A 16126-nucleotide genomic window follows, 5' to 3' on the forward strand; every position below is an offset into this window, starting at 1 on the left:
AAGAGCTTTAGTCAGTAGATGTGGCGGTCCCTGGTGGTGAGCCATGCATGGTGCGAAACCCTCGGCTCAGGGGGTGGGGTCACGGAGCTTGGAATGGGGAGGATAGTGGAGTTCCAGGGGGAATTGAACTGGTTGGGGGTTTGGGGAGCTGTATGGTGCTTGAGGGATGAAGAAAAGTTCGCTTGACACGAGTCCCGCTTCATTGGCTTTGCTTGACACTCGTGTCCCGCCTCAAGTAGCAGGTTTACCAATAGTTCAATGGTATTTTATTGTCACTTGGTACAGTGAAATTCCTTTTTTGCATACAATTCAGTACAAATCCTATTGTACACGGGCACAATCGTACTTAAGTACAAGAGTGGAGGAATGGTAGATCACACTGAATATGTACCTTCCCAGTTCTCCCTCTATCTTCCTGTCTCCACCTATATCCTTCCTTTGTCCCGCCCCCCCTGACATCAGTCTGAAGATGGGGTCTCGACCCGAAACGTCACCCATTCTATCTCTCCTGAGATGCTGCCTGACCTGCTGAGTAACTCCAGCATTTTGTGAAATAAATACCTTCGAGTTGTACCAGCATCTGCAGTTAATTTTTTACTAATATGTACTCGAGGGGCATAACATTTTAGGCACCGTCTTAACATACAGTAATAATAATAACGAATAAGGTTGGAAGTTCGGTACGTGCCCGACAACTCTCACCAACTTCCACAGATGCATTTTATCGGGACGCATCACAGCATGGTTTGGGAACAGCTCCATCCAAGACCGCAAGAAATCGCAGAGAGTAGTGGGCATAACCCAGACCGTACCCATTAATAATCTCACAACATTTGGCTGCTATTCTCAAGGAAGGTATCAATCAATGAGATCGATCAGCACTCCCCTTTAGGTGCCGGTCATAGAACAGTTCAGTACAGGAACAGGCCCTTCGGCCCACAATGTCTGTGCTGAACATGATGCCAAGACCCCAATTAGTAACTGCCTGCACATAACCACCCCGCGCCTCTCCAATAGTATCTGCCTCCACCACCTCCCCTGGCGGCACCTTCCAGGCACCCACACCCCCTCTGTAAAAAAACCTGTCCCGTACATCTCCTTTAAACTTTGCACCCCTCACCCAACCATTGCAAAGAGTGACTTTAACTAAAGTTCGTCATGCTTCCAATCACTCGTTCTGCATGACAAGGGGGACATCGGACTGATCTTAATCGCACCCCCCAACCCAACAACGTTATAATTTTTCTCCAGTGAGGATGTCACCACGGAAACAGGTCCTTCGGCCCATTCTCTCCATGCTGACCAAGGTGTCCTTCGCCAGCTCATTCCATTGCCTGCGTTTGGCCCATATCAGTGTTGTGTTCGGGGCTGTAGCAGGTACAGAGTTGGGGCATTGCTTGTTATGATCATTGGAGCTGGCTCCCAGGTGATGGCACAACAGTTAAGTGGGGGATTAACTTACCAAGCACTAAATCTCACCGGCATCTTTTCATGAGACATTGAAAATCTAATCAAAGTTAATAATTCTCTCTTTATTATGTAACTCGTTATAAGTTGGAGTTTCGCAGAAATCGCAATCACACTTGGTACAAACTTTGCCCTCAGTTGTTCCTAGATATTTTGCAGAGTCATAGAGTCATGTAGCGTGGAGATGGGCCCTTCGGCCCGACGTATCCATGCTGACCAAGGTGCTCAACGTAACCAGCCCATTTATCTGTGTTTAACCCATAACCTTTAAACCTGAAGTCTGAAGAAGGGTCGCGACCCGAAACGTCACCCATTCCTTCTCTCCAGAGATGCTGCCTGACCTGCTGAGTTACTCCAGCTTTTTTGTTATCTTCCTTTTAAACCATCCCCTATCCAACTGGATATACTCGGCTTGTACTCGCTGGAATTTAGAAGATTGAGGGGGGATCTTACAGAAACTACAAAATTCTTAAGGGGTTGGACAGGCCAGATGCAGGAAGATTGTTCCCGATGTTGGGGAAGTCCAGAACAAGGGGTCACAGTTTTAAGGATAAGGGGGAAGTCTTTTAGGACCGAGATGAGAACGTTTTTTTTTCACACAGAGAGTGGTGAATCTGTGGAATTCTCTGCCACAGAAGGTAGTTGAGGCCAGTTCATTGGCTATATTTAAGAGGGAGTTAGATGTGGCCCTTGTGGCTAAAGGGATCAGGGGGTATGGAGAGAAGGCAGGTACAGGTTACTGAGCTGGATGATCAGCCATGATCAGCAGGCTCGAAGGGCTGAATGGCCTACTCCTGCACCTAGTTTCTATGTTTCTATGTTTCTATGTTTCTACCTGTCCAAATCTTGTTAATGTTGTTACAATACCTGGCTCAACTACACTAGTGGGGTGGCGTGGTGGTGCAGCGGTAGAGTTGCTGCCTCACAGAGTGGAAGGGCTATAGTAATAGGGGGATTCAATTGTAAGGGGAATAGATAGGCGTTTCTGCGGCCGCAAACGAGACTCCAGGATGGTATGTTAAATGTATTTGTAAAGCGCTTTGAGCATGTGATAAGGCGCTATATAAAATAAATATATTATTATTATTATTATTATTATGTTGCCTCCCTGGTGCAAGGGTCAGGATGTCTCTGAGCGGCTGCAGAACATTCTGGAGGGAGAGGGTGAACAGCCAGTTGTCGTGGTGCACATTGGCACCAACGATATGGGTAAAAAACGGGATGAGGTCCTACAAGGTGAATTTAGGGAGCTAGGAGATAAACTTAAAAGTAGGACCTCAAAGGTAATAATCTCTGGATTACTACCAGTGCCACGTGCTAGTCAGAGTAGAAATAGGAGGATATTTCAGATGAATACGTGGCTTGAAAAATGGTGCAAGGGGGAGGGATTCAAATTTCTAGGACATTGGAACCAGTTCTGGGAGAGGTGGGACCAGTACAAACAGGACGGTCTGCACCTGAGCTGGAATGGAACCAATGTCCTAGGGGGAGTGTTTGCTAGTGCTGTCGGGGAGGATTTAAACTAATGTGGCAGGGGGATGGGAGCATGAACAGAGAGACAGATGGGTGTAAAATGAGGGTAGAAGCAATAGGTAGCAAGGTGAAAAGTAAAAGTGGCAGGCAGACAAATCCAGGGAGAAATCAAAAAGGGCCACTTTTCAACATAATTGTATAAGGGGTAAGAGAGTTGTAAAAACAAGCCTGAAGGCTTTGTGGCTCAATGCAAGGAGTATACGTAATAAGGTGGATGAATTAAATGTGGAGATAGTTATTAATGATTATGATATAGTTGGGATTACGGAGACATGGCTCCAGGGTGACCAAGGCTGGGAGCTCAACATCCAGGGATATTCTATATTCAGGAGGGATAGACAGAAAGGAAAAGGAGGTGGGGTAGCGTTACTGGTTAGAGAGGAGATTAAGACAATAGAAAGGAAGGACATTAGCTTGGAGGATGTGGAATCGATATGGGTAGAGCTGCGAAACACTAAGGGGCAGAAAATGCTAGTGGGAGTTGTGTACAGGCCACCTAACAGTAGTAGTAGAGTTGGGGATGGCATCAAACAGGAAATTAGAAATGCGTGCAACAAAGGTAAAACAGTTATAATGGGTGACTTCAATCTACATATAGATTGGGTGAATCAAATTGGCAGAGGTGCCGAGGAAGAGGATTTCTTGGAATGTATGCGGGATAGTTTTCTAAACCAACATGTAGAGGAACCAACGAGAGAGCAGGCTATTCTAGACTGGGTATTGAGTAATGAGGAAGGGTTAGTTAGCAGTCTTGATGTGCGTGGCCCCTTGGGCAAGAGTGACCATAATATGGTTGAGTTCTTCATTAGGATGGAGAGTGACATAGTTAATTCAGAAACAACGGTTCTGAACTTAAAGAAAGGTAACTTTGAGGGTATGAGACGTGAATTGGCCAAGATAGACTGGCAATTGATACTTAAAGGGTTGACGGTGGATATGCAATGGAAGGCATTTAAAGACCGCATGGATGAACTACAACAATTGTTCATCCCAGTTTGGCAAAAGAATAAATCAGGGCAGGTAGTGCATCCGTGGCTAACAAGGGAAATTAGGGATAGTATCAAAACAAAAGATGAAGCATACAGATTAGCAAGAAAAGGCAGCCTACCAGAGGACTGGGAGAAATTCAGAGTCCAGCAGAGGAGGACAAAGGGCTTAATTAGGAAAGGGAAAATAGATTATGAAAGGAAACTGGCAAGGAACATAAAAACTGACTGCAAAAGCTTTTATAGATATGTGAAGAGAAAAAGATTAGTTAAAACAAATGTAAGTCCCTTGCAGTCGGAAACAGGTGAATTGCTCATGGGGAAGAAGGACATGGCAGACCAATTGAATAACTACTTTGGTTCTGTCTTCACTAAGGAAGACATAAATAATCTGCCGGAAATAGCAGGGGACCAGGGGTCAAATGAGATGGTGGAACTGAGTGAAATCCAGGTTAGTCGGGAAGTGGTGTTAGGTAAATTGAATGGATTAAAGGCCGATAAATCCCCAGGGCCTGATAGGCTGCATCCCAGAATGCTTAAGGAAGTAGCCCCAGAAATAGTGGATGCATTTGTGATAATTTTTCAAAACTCTTTAGATTCTGGAGTAGTTCCTGAGGACTACAGGGTAGCTAATGTAATCCCACTTTTTAAAAAGGGAGGGAGAGAGAAAACGGGGAATTACAGACCAGTTAGTCTAACATCGGTAGTGGGGAAAATGCTAGAGTCAGTTATTAAAGATGTGATAGCATTACATTTGGAAAGTGGTGAAATCATTGGACAAAGTCAGCATGGATTTATGAAAGGTAAATCATGTCTGACGATTCTTATAGAGTTTTTCGAGGATGTAACTAGTAGAGTGGATAAGGGAGAACCAGTCGATGTGTTATATCTGGACTTCCAGAAGGCTTTCGACAAGGTCCCACATAAGAGATTAGTATGCAAACTTAAAGCACACGGTATTGTGGGTTCAGTATTGATGTGGATAGAGAACTGACTGGCAGACAGGAAGCAAAGAGTAGGAATAAACGGGTCCTTTTCAGAATGGCAGGCAGTGACTAATGGGGTACCGCAAGGCTCAGTGCTGGGACCCCAGCTATTTACAATATATATTAATGATTTAGACGAGGAAATTGAATGCAACATCTCCAAGTTTGCGGATGACACAAAGCTGGGGGGGCAGTGTTAGCTGTGAGGAGGATGCTAGGAGGCTGCAAGGTGACTTGGATAGGTTAGGTGAATGGGCAAATGCATGGCAGATGCAGTATAATGTGGATAAATGTGAGGTTATCCACTTTGGTGGCAAGAACAGGAAAGCAGACTATTACCTGAATGGTGGCCGATTAGGAAAACGGGAGATGCAACGAGACCTGGGTGTCGTGGTACACCAGTCATTGAAAGTAGGCATGCAGGTGCAGCAGGCAGTGAAGAAAGCGAATGGTATGTTGGCATTCATAGCGAGGGGATTTGAGTATAGGAGCAGGGAGGTTCTGCTGCAGTTGTACAGGGCATTGGTGAGACCACACCTGGAGTATTGCGTACAGTTTTGGTCTCCTAATCTGAGGAAAGACATTCTTGCCATAGAGGGAGTACAGAGAAGGTTCACCAGATTGATTCCTGGGATGGCAGGACTTTCATATGAAGAAAGACTGGATAGACTCGGCTTGTACTCGCTGGAATTTAGAAGATTGAGGGGGGATCTTATTGAAACATATAAAATTCTTAAGGGGTTGGACAGGCTAGATGCAGGAAGATTGTTCCCGATGTTGGGGAAGTCCAGAACAGTTTAAGGATAAGGGGGAAGTCTTTTAGGACCGAGATGAGAAAGTTTTTTTTCACACAGAGAGTGGTGAATCTGTGGAATTCTCTGCCACAGAGGGTAGTTGAGGCCAGTTCATTGGCTATATTTAAGAGGGAGTTAGATGTGGCCCTTGTGGCGAAAGGGATCAGGGGGTATGGAGAGAAGGCAGGTACAGGATACTGAGTTGGATGATCAGCCATGATCATATTGAATGGCGGTGCAGGCTCGAAGGGCCGAATGGCCTACTCCTGCACCTATTTTCTGTTTTCTATGTTTCTATGACAGAGATCCCAGTTCAATCCTGACAGTGGGTGCTGTCTGTATGGAGCTTGCACATTCTCCCTGTGACCGCGTGGGTTTTCTCCAGGTGCTCCGGTTTCCTCCCACATTCTAAAGACGTGCAGATTTGTAGGTTAATTTGGCTTTGGTAAAAATTGTAAATTGTCCCTGTTGTGTGGGACTAGTGTTAGGACACGAGGTGATCACTGGTCGGCACAGACCTGGTGGGCCGAAGGGCCTGTTTCCATGCTGTATCTCTAAACTAAACTAAACTAAAACTACTTCCTCTGGCAGCTCATTCCATATAGTTGAGGCAGTGAAATAGTTGCCTCTCAGGTTGCTGTTAAATCTTTCCTCTCATACCTCAAACCTACAGCCTCTAGTCTGTACACCGAACGATTTGTTCCTGCAGTGTCTAATGATGTTTACATACTCCTAAAGTCATAAGGAATAGGAGTAGAATTAGGCCATTCGGCCCATCAAGCCTACTCTGCCATTCAATCGTGGCTGATCTATCTCTCCATCCTAACCCCATTCACCTGCCTTCTCCCCGTAACTTCTGACACCCGTACTAATCACGAATCTATGTATCTCTGCCTTAAAAATATCCACTGACGTGGCCCCAACAGCCTTCTGTGGCAAAGAATTCCACAGATTCGCCACCCTCTGACTAAAGAAATTCTTCCTCACCTCCTTCCTAAAAGAACGTCCTTTAATTCTGAGGCTGTGACCTCTAGTCCTCGACTCTCCCACAAGTGGAAACATCCTCTCCACATCCACTCTATCCAAGCCTTTCACTATTCTGCACGTTTCAATGAGGTCCCCCCCCCTCATTCTTCTAAACTCCAGCGAGTACAGGCCCAGTGCCGACAAAAACACTCCTTGAAGGGTAAGATGGCTCACAGGTCCGGTTGTCAGTATAAATGCTCCTGGAGAGGAGGCCAGTGAAGGGACTGCACTGTGGGCCCAGGATGTGTGATTGTTTCTGAGGTGGGGTCCAACACACCAGGGGTGAGGGACGTGGGCAAGTTCAGTTTAGAGACACACACAGTGTGGAAACCGGCCCTTTGGCCCACTGAGTCCACACCAACCAACAATCGCCCACTCACACTAGGACTATCCTGCACGCACTAGGGACAATTTACAATCTTACCAAAGCCAATTAACCTACAAACCTGAACATCTTTGGGATGTGGGAGGAAACCGGAGCACCCGGACGGAGAATATAGGTGATGTTTCAGAATGGTGGCCTTCAGGTCTGAAGAAGGGTCCCGACCCGAAGCTTCACCAGTCCACGTTCCCCAGCGATGCTGCCTGACCCGCTCAGTTACCCCAGCTTTGTTGCCTGACTCCATGACTTATGATTTCATTCTGAAGAAGTCTGCAGAAGGGTCTCGACCCGAAACGTCGCCCATTCCTTCTCTCCCGAGATGCTGCCTGACCCGCTGAGTTACTCCAGCATTTTGTGAATAAATACCTTCGATTTGTACCAGCATCTGCAGTTATTTTCTTATACTATATATATGATTTCATTGTAGTGTTTTCAACAATTAGTCTTTACATCGGCAGTTACCAGAGTCGGCCAGTTGGTGGCGGCATTGGGCAAGTTTAAATGTCTCTGAGATGCTCTGAATTGGAAGCATAAACTTGGTGTTAAAGCAGCTTAATAATTTCAATGACCGTCCAATTGTAGTATCATTACCTCCCTCCCCCACGAATCCCATGTTTGCTTTACCTAATGTGACATTTTTTTAAAAAAGGCAGGAAGCACTCAGCTGGTCAGGTAGCATCTGCGGAGAGAGAAGCAAAGTTAATGATTCGTGTTGACCACCCTCCACTAGAATTGGGAAGAGAGCGATGGGATTAGTTACAATGGCATGTTGCCACAAGAGTAGAAACATTGATCGTGGTCACATTGCTGTGGACAGCTCAATTGTGATCATGTATTGTCTTTCCGCTGAATGGTTAGCACGCAACAAAAGCTTTTCACTGTACCTCGGTACACGTGACAATAAACTCAACTAAACTAAACTAATTACTACCGGGTATTACCAGGAATTCTCTGCCTCAGAAGGCAGTGGAGGCCAATTCTCTGAATGCATTCAAGAGAGAGCTAGATAGAGCTCTTCAGGATAGCGGAGTCAGGGGGTATGGGGAGAAGGCAGGAACGGGGTGCTGATTAAGAATGATCAGCCATGATCACATTGAATGCTGGCTCGAAGGGCCGAATGGCCTCCTCCTGCACCTATTGTCTATTGTCTATTGTATTGACAGCGAGATTTTCATTGTACCTGTACTTCACTGTACTTGTGCAGATGGCAATAAACTTGACTTGATTCGAGTTTCGACTTTAAAGTTTACAGATAAGGCGCGGAAACAGGTACTTTGGCACACCGAGTCCGGGCCGACCAGCGATCACCCCGTACGCCAGCCCTATCCTCCACACTGGGAACAATTATTTTTTACCTAGGCCATTTAGCCGACAAACCTGTACATGTGGGAGGAAACCAGAGCACCCGGAGAAAACTCACGCGGTCACAGGGAGAACGTACAAACTCGAACCAGGGTCTCTGGCGCTGTGCGGCTGCAACTCCACCTCTGTGCCACCGTGGCACTCCTTTCAACTGCCTAAGAGGGTTCACAAAATTGACTTGAGCACAAAATCTAAGCTGATGCTAAGCAGATACTAGCCTGAAGCAGAATCACCACCAATGCCCAACCTCAATTCTAATCTGGCCCTTTCTAAACGACGGACAAAGTGTACTGCCATTATAGATCTTAGAACAAAAGACAGCACCTTCGCCCCACAATGTCCAATCTGAACATGATGCCAAGATAAACTAATCTCCTCTGCATGATCCATATCCCTCCGTTCCCTGCATATCTAAAAGCCTCAACACCACTATTGCGTCTACCTCCACCACTGCCCCCTGGCAGCGTGTTCCAGGCACCCATCACTCTGCGTACAAAAACTTGCTCCTCACATCCCCTTGAAACTTCGCCTCTCTCACCTCAAAGCTATGCATTGTGTTCAGTTCTGGCCACCATGTCATTGGAAAGATGATGTCAAGCTGGAAAGGGTACAGAGAAGATTCACGAGGATGTTGCCAGGACCAGAGGGTGTGAGCTTTAGGCAGAGGTTGAGCAAGCTGGGTCTCTATTCCATGGAGTGCAGGAGGTTGAGGGGTGATCTTATAGGGGTGTATAAAATCAAGAGAGGAATAGATCGAGTAGATGCGCAGCGTCTTTTGCCCAGAGTAGGCGAATCGAGGACCAGAGGACATCGGTTTAAGGTGAAAGGGAAAAGATTTAATAGGAATCTGAGAGGTAACTTTTTCACACAAAGGGTGGTGGGTGTATGGAACGAGCTGCCAGAGGAGGTAGTTGAGGCTGGGACTATCCCAACGTTTAAGAAACAGTTAGACAGGTACATGGTTAGGACAGGTTTGGAGGGATATGGATCAAAGGCAGGGGCAGTGGGTGGCACGGTGCCTTACAGCGAATGCAGCACCGGATACTCAGGTTCGATCTGTACGGAGTTTGTACGTTCTCCCCGTGACCTGCATGGGTTTTCTCCGAGATCTTCGGTTTCCTCCCACACTCCAAAGACGTACAGGTATGTAGGTTAATTGGCTGGGCAAATGTAAAAAATTGTCCCTAGTGGGTGTAGGATAGTGTTAGTGTGCGGGGATCGCTGGGCGGTGCGGACCCGGTGGGCCGAAGGGCCTGTTTCTGCGCTGTATCTCTAAATCTAAATTTAAACGCAGGCAGGTGGGACTAGTGTAGCTGGGACATCGTTGGCCGGTGTGGGCAGGTTTGGCTGAAGGGCCTGTTTCCACACTGGATCACTCCATGACTCTGACTCAATGCCCTCTAGTCTTTGACATTTCCACCCGGGGGGGGGGGGGGGGGGGGGGGGGGAAGATTCTGACTGTCTACCCGAGCTGTGCCTCTCAAAGTTTTATTTACTTCTATCAGGTCTCGCCTCAAACTGCAACGTTCAAGGGAAAACAATCCAAAGTTTGTCTAAACCTCTGCTTGTGGCTAACGCCCCCTAATCCAGGCAGCATCCTGGTAGGTGGCAGAATCACCACATTCCACCGCAAGTCTCTGCCTTCTGCGAGTAAGCCAGCCAGTTCTTAACTCATGCGACCAAGTCTCCATGAATCTTTCCCACAAGCTAATCATTAGCTCCTTGGTGCTCCTGGGATCACACTGTGCTTCCAGCATCCCAGCCATAACTAATTGAGCTGGATCATTCCCAGTGCAAAACATTAAATATCCCAGGAATAACTCATTCGACAGTACGTCATCCACTTGGATCGTTTCCAGTGCAGAAAGTTAAGTACTCTACCTTCGGTTAATGCCTCCAATTATTACTTGCTATTGCAATACCCTTTTAATTAAATCTAGTTTTTAAATTTTTAAAATTGCATAACTCAACCCAAAACGTCACCACTTCCCTCCCTCCAGAGATGGTGCTGTCTGATCCGCTGAGTTACTCCAGCTTTTTGTGTCGATCTTCGGTTTGAACCAGCATCTGCAGTTCCTTCGCACACACAGAACCTTTCTTGGACTGTGACCACTGGAGGCATTTAAAGGAGGCTTTCGGCCTCCATCTGTCAGAGTATTGAGTGTAGAGGTTGGGAGGTCATGTCACAGCTGTGCAAGACATTGGTGAGGTCACATCTGGAGTGTTGTGTTCCGTGTTGGCTACCATGTTATTGGAAAGATGTTGTTTAGCTAGAAAGGGTGCAAGGGAAGACTTATGAGCATGTTTCCAGGACTCGGGGGGCCTGAGCTTTAGGGAGAGGTTAAGCAGGCTCGGACTTTACTCCTTGGAACGCAGGAGAATGAGGGGTGACCTCATAGAGGGAAATAGAAAGGGTAAATGCATACTCTCTCACCCAGAGTGGGGGGATTGAGAACCAGAGGACATTGGTTTCAGGTGAGAGGGGAAAGATGTAATAGGAACCTGAGGGGAAACATTTTGTTACACAAAGGGTAGTGGGTGTATGGAACAAGCTGCCGGTGGAGGTATTTAATGCAGGTACTATCGCAACGTTTAAAAAACATTTGGACAGGTACTTGGACAGAAATTGTTTAGAGTGATTTGGGCCAAATGCAGGCAGATGGGACTAGTGTCGATGGGGCACGTTGGTTTGCATGGGCAAGTTGGGCGTGTTTCAATGCTGTATGACTTATGCTGGTATGACTTTATGCTGGATAACTCAGCAGCATCTCTGTTGGACGTCGAGGGCAAGTTGGGCCGAAGGGCCCGTTTCCACGCGGTGTGACTCTACGAAAGCCCTTGGACAGGGTGGGGTCTGAGCACAGGATGTCTGAGACACATTCACTCACCCACTGTAGAGCCCGCTCCAGCCCACAGACTTGGAGGGGCACCATGCACGAGCTCACATCCAGGTTAAGCGTGGAAGGACGGTGGAGGGGAGGGAGTGATGGTGGGGGGTGGGGGGGGGGGAGTGATGGTGGGGGGAGGGAGTGATAGTGGGGGGAGGGAGTAATGGTGGGGGAGGGAGTGATGGTGAGGAGGGAGTGATGGTGGGGGGAGGGAGTGATGGTGGGGGGAGGTGAATCTGGGAAGCAGCCTTGACCCAGGAGCATCTGACCTAGTGCATTGGGATAACATTGGAGGCGCTACGGAAATGCAGCCACTTTAACATGTTCCAACATGGGAAATAATAGGAACAGCTGTAGGAAGCTCAGAGCCATGGAAGCATTCAGCATGTAATCAGGCCCTTTGGCCCATCGATTCTGTGTTCACCACCCAATTAATCCTGCATTATCCTGTATTATTCACCCTGCATTCCCCAACACTAGGGAATATTTACAGAGGGCCAATTAACCTACCAACCCACATGTCTTTGGGATGTGAGGGGAAACCGGAGCACCCGGAGGAAACCCACTCTAGTCACGGGGAGAACGTGCAAACTCCACGCAGACAGCACTCCGAGGTCAGGATTGAACCCGGGTCTCTGGCACTGAGAAGCAGCGGCTCTACCCGCTGCACCACTTTCTTCCGACCCCCCTCGTGGATGAGATAAGCAGAGTGGAATGTCTGTGTGGAGTTTGCACGTTCTCCCTGAGACCACGTGGGTCTCCTCCGGGTGCTCCGGTTTTCTCCCACATCCCAAAGAGGCGCGGGTTTGTAGGTTAATTGCCCCTCTGCCTCTGGTGTGGAGGTGACAGGTGAATGGATAACAATTTGGAGAGAATAAAGTTGGATTAGATTAGTGTTAAAATTATTATATATATTATATAATTAATAAAACAAAACTACACACACACACACACACACACACACACACACACACACACACACACACACACACACACACACACACACACACATACACACACACACACACACACACACACACACACACACACACACACACGCACACACACACACACACACACCCACCCACATACACACATACACATACACACACACACATAATAATAAGATAGACACAAAAAGCTGGAGTAACTCACTAGGACAGGCAGCATCGAGAAGGAATGGGTGACATTTCAGGTCGAGACCCTTCATCAGACTGGTTAGGAATAAGGGAAACGAGAGATATAGACGATGATGTAGAGAGATAAAGAACAATGAATGAAAGATACGCAAAAAAGTAACGATGATAAAGGAAACAGGCCATTGTAAGCTGTTTGTAGCGTGAAAAAGAGAAGCTATATACATGTGTGTATATATATATATATATATATATGTGTGTGTGTGTGTGTGTGTGTGTGTGTGTGTGTGTGTGTGTGTGTGTGTGTGTGTGTGTGTGTGTGTGTGTGTTTTTCTATAAAATGAAATTTTAGGGTTAAAATGTTTAATTGGTTAACTGTTCTGTCACCCTTCCATCACACCCTTCTGCTTTGAATGGCCAGTTGATGGTCAGTGTGGACTCAATGGGCCGAAGGGCCTGTTTCTACAATGTATCTTTATCTGTCTCACACAATGACTTTTTCTCCCTCTCCTGGAAGCTGTGCTTAGGCAAGGCTCTTGCCCAGGACATGGCCCATCACGGATCGTGTGTGTGTGTGTGTGTGTGTGTGTGTGTGTGTGTGTGTGTGTGTGTGTGTGTGTGTGTGTGTGTGTGTGTGTGTGTGTGTGTGTGTGTGTATTTGTGTGTGTGTGTGTGAGAGAGTGTGTGTGTGAGTATATGTGTGTGTATATGTGTGTGTGTGAGTGTGCATGTATGTGTGTATATGTGTGCATGTGTGTGTATATGTGTGTGTGTGAGTGTGCATGTGTGTATGTATATGTGTGTGTGTGCGTGTGCGTGCGTGTGCGGGCGTGTGCGTGTGCATGTCCGTGTGCGTGTGTGAGTGTGCGTGTGTGTGTGCATGTGCGTGTGTGTGTGCGTGTGTGTGTGTGTGTGTGAGTGTGTGTGTGTGTGAGAGTGTGTGTGTGCATGTGAGAGTGTGTGCATGTGTGTGTGTGTGCGTGTGTGTGTGTGTGTGTGTGTGTGTGTGTGTGTGTGTGTGTGTGTGTGTGTGTGTGTGTGTGTGTGTGTGTGAGGGTGTGGGCTCTGTGTGTGATTTATAGCTGACGGTTGTGAGTGTGGGTGTGGAGTGTGTGTGAGTGTGAGTGTGGAATGTGTGTGAGTGTGGGTGTGGAGTGTGTGTGAGTGTGAGTGTGAGTGTGGAATGTGTGTGAGTGTGGGTGTGGAGTGTGTGTGAGAGGGTGTGGGCTGTGTGTGATTTATGGCTGATGGTTGTGAGACGTGGCCCATTGCTTCCCACCCTCTGGCCACTGGTCTGCCGTTGCCCTGGTAACTGTGGAGCCTTCCCTCCCCACAGCCGCCCATCCGTTGCAGCATTGTTGGTGCATGGCGTGGGGGGGGGGGGGGGTCACTGTAAAGTCAGGACAGTTCATCGAGAAAGCTGCATTCCATCCATGTGGTGTGTAACATAAATGCGCAGGAAGGAACTGCAGGCGCTGGTTTAAACCGAAGATAGACACAAAGTGCTGGAGTAACTCAGCGGGTCAGGCAGCATCTCTGGAGAAAAGGAATAGGTGACGTTTCGAATCGAGACCCGACTTCAGGGTGACCCCTGACTCTCAGTCTGAAGAAGGGTCTCGACCCGAAACGTCACCTATACCTTCTCTCCAGAGATGCTGCCTGACCCGCTGAGTTACTCCAGCACTTTGTGTGTAAAATAAATGTGTGTGTGTGTGAAAAGACACTCCTGCACACACCTGTTTCTGGGATGTAGGAATGTGTTGTTCATGTGTGTTTGCATGTAAGGAGATGTGTGTTGGAGAGTCAAGGACTAGAGGTCATGGCCTTAGAATTAAAGGACGTTCTTTTAGGAAGGAGATAAGGAGGAATTTCTTTAATCAGAGGGTGGTGAATCTGTGGAATTCTTTGCCACAGAAGGCTGTGGAGGCCAAGTCAGTGGATATTTTTAAGGCAGAGATAGATAGATTATTGATTAGTACAGGTGTCCGAGGCTATGGGAAGAAGGCAGGAGTGGTGGGGAAAATGCTGGAGTCAATTATAAAAGACGAAATTGCTGAGCATTTGGATAGCAGTAACGGGATCGTTCCGAGTCAGCATGGATTTACGAAGGGGAAATCATGCTTGACAAATCTACTGGAATTTTTTGAGGATGTAACTAGGAAAATTGACAAGGGAGAGTCAGTGGATGTGGTGTACCTCGACTTTCAGAAAGCCTTCGACAAGGTCCCACATAGGAGATTAGTGGGCAAAATTAGGGCACATGGTATTGGGGGTAGGGTACTGACATGGATAGAAAATTGGTTAACAGACAGAAAGCAAAGAGTGGGGATAAATGGGTCCCTTTCGGAATGGCAGGCAGTGACCAGTGGGGTACCGCAAGGTTCGGTGCTGGGACCCCAGCTATTTACGATATACATTAATGACTTAGACGAAGGGATTAAAAGTACCATTAGCAAATTTGCAGATGATACTAAGTTGGGGGGTAGTGTGAATTGTGAGGAAGATGCAATAAGGCTGCAGGGTGACCTGGACAGGTTGTGTGAGTGGGCGGATACATGGCAGATGCAGTTTAATGTAGATAAGTGTGAGGTTATTCACTTTGGAAGTAAGAATAGAAAGGCAGATTATTATCTGAATGGTGTCAAGTTAGGAGGAGGGGGAGTTCAACGAGATCTGGGTGTCCTAGTGCATCAGTCAATGAAAGGAAGCATGCAGGTTCAGCAGGCAGTGAAGAAAGCCAATGGAATGTTGGCCTTCGTAACAAGAGGAGTTGAGTATAGGAGCAAAGAGGTCCTTCTACAGTTGTACCGGGCCCTGGTGAGACCGCACCTGGAGTACTGTGTGCAGTTTTGGTCTCCAAATTTGAGGAAGGATATTCTTGCTATGGAGGGCGTGCAGCGTAGGTTCACTAGATTAATTCCCGGAATGGCGGGACTGTCGTATGTTGAAAGGCTGGAGCGATTGGGCTTGTATACACTGGAATTTAGAAGGATGAGGGGGGATCTTATTGAAACATATAAGATAATTAGGGGATTGGACACATTAGAGGCAGATAACATGTTCCCAATGTTGGGGGAGTCCAGAACAAGGGGCCACAGTTTGAGAATAAGGGGTAGGCCATTTAGAACGGAGATGAGGAAGAACTTTTTCAGTCAGAGGGTGGTGAAGGTGTGGAATTCTCTGCCTCAGAAGGCAGTGGAGGCCAGTTCGTTGGATGCTTTCAAGAGAGAGCTGGATAGAGCTCTTAAGGATAGCGGAGTGAGGGGGTATGGGGAGAAGGCAGGAACGGGGTACTGATTGATAGTGATCAGCCATGATCGCATTGAATGGCGGTGCTGGCTCGAAGGGCTGAATGGCCTACTCCTGCACCTATTGTCTATTGTCTATTGTCTATAATGGGGTCAGGAGGGAGAGATAGATCAGCCATGATTGAATGGCGTAGACTTGATGGGCTGATTGGCCTTATTCTGCTCCCATTCCTTATGACCTTATGACTTGACAATAATAATAAACCTAAATCAAAGGTGGTTTGTGGGCAGCGCAGCGGGTAGAGCCACTGCTTCACA

The sequence above is a fragment of the Rhinoraja longicauda genome, chromosome 26 (genome assembly GCF_053455715.1).
Source record: "Rhinoraja longicauda isolate Sanriku21f chromosome 26, sRhiLon1.1, whole genome shotgun sequence".
Lineage (NCBI taxonomy): Eukaryota > Metazoa > Chordata > Chondrichthyes > Rajiformes > Arhynchobatidae > Rhinoraja > Rhinoraja longicauda.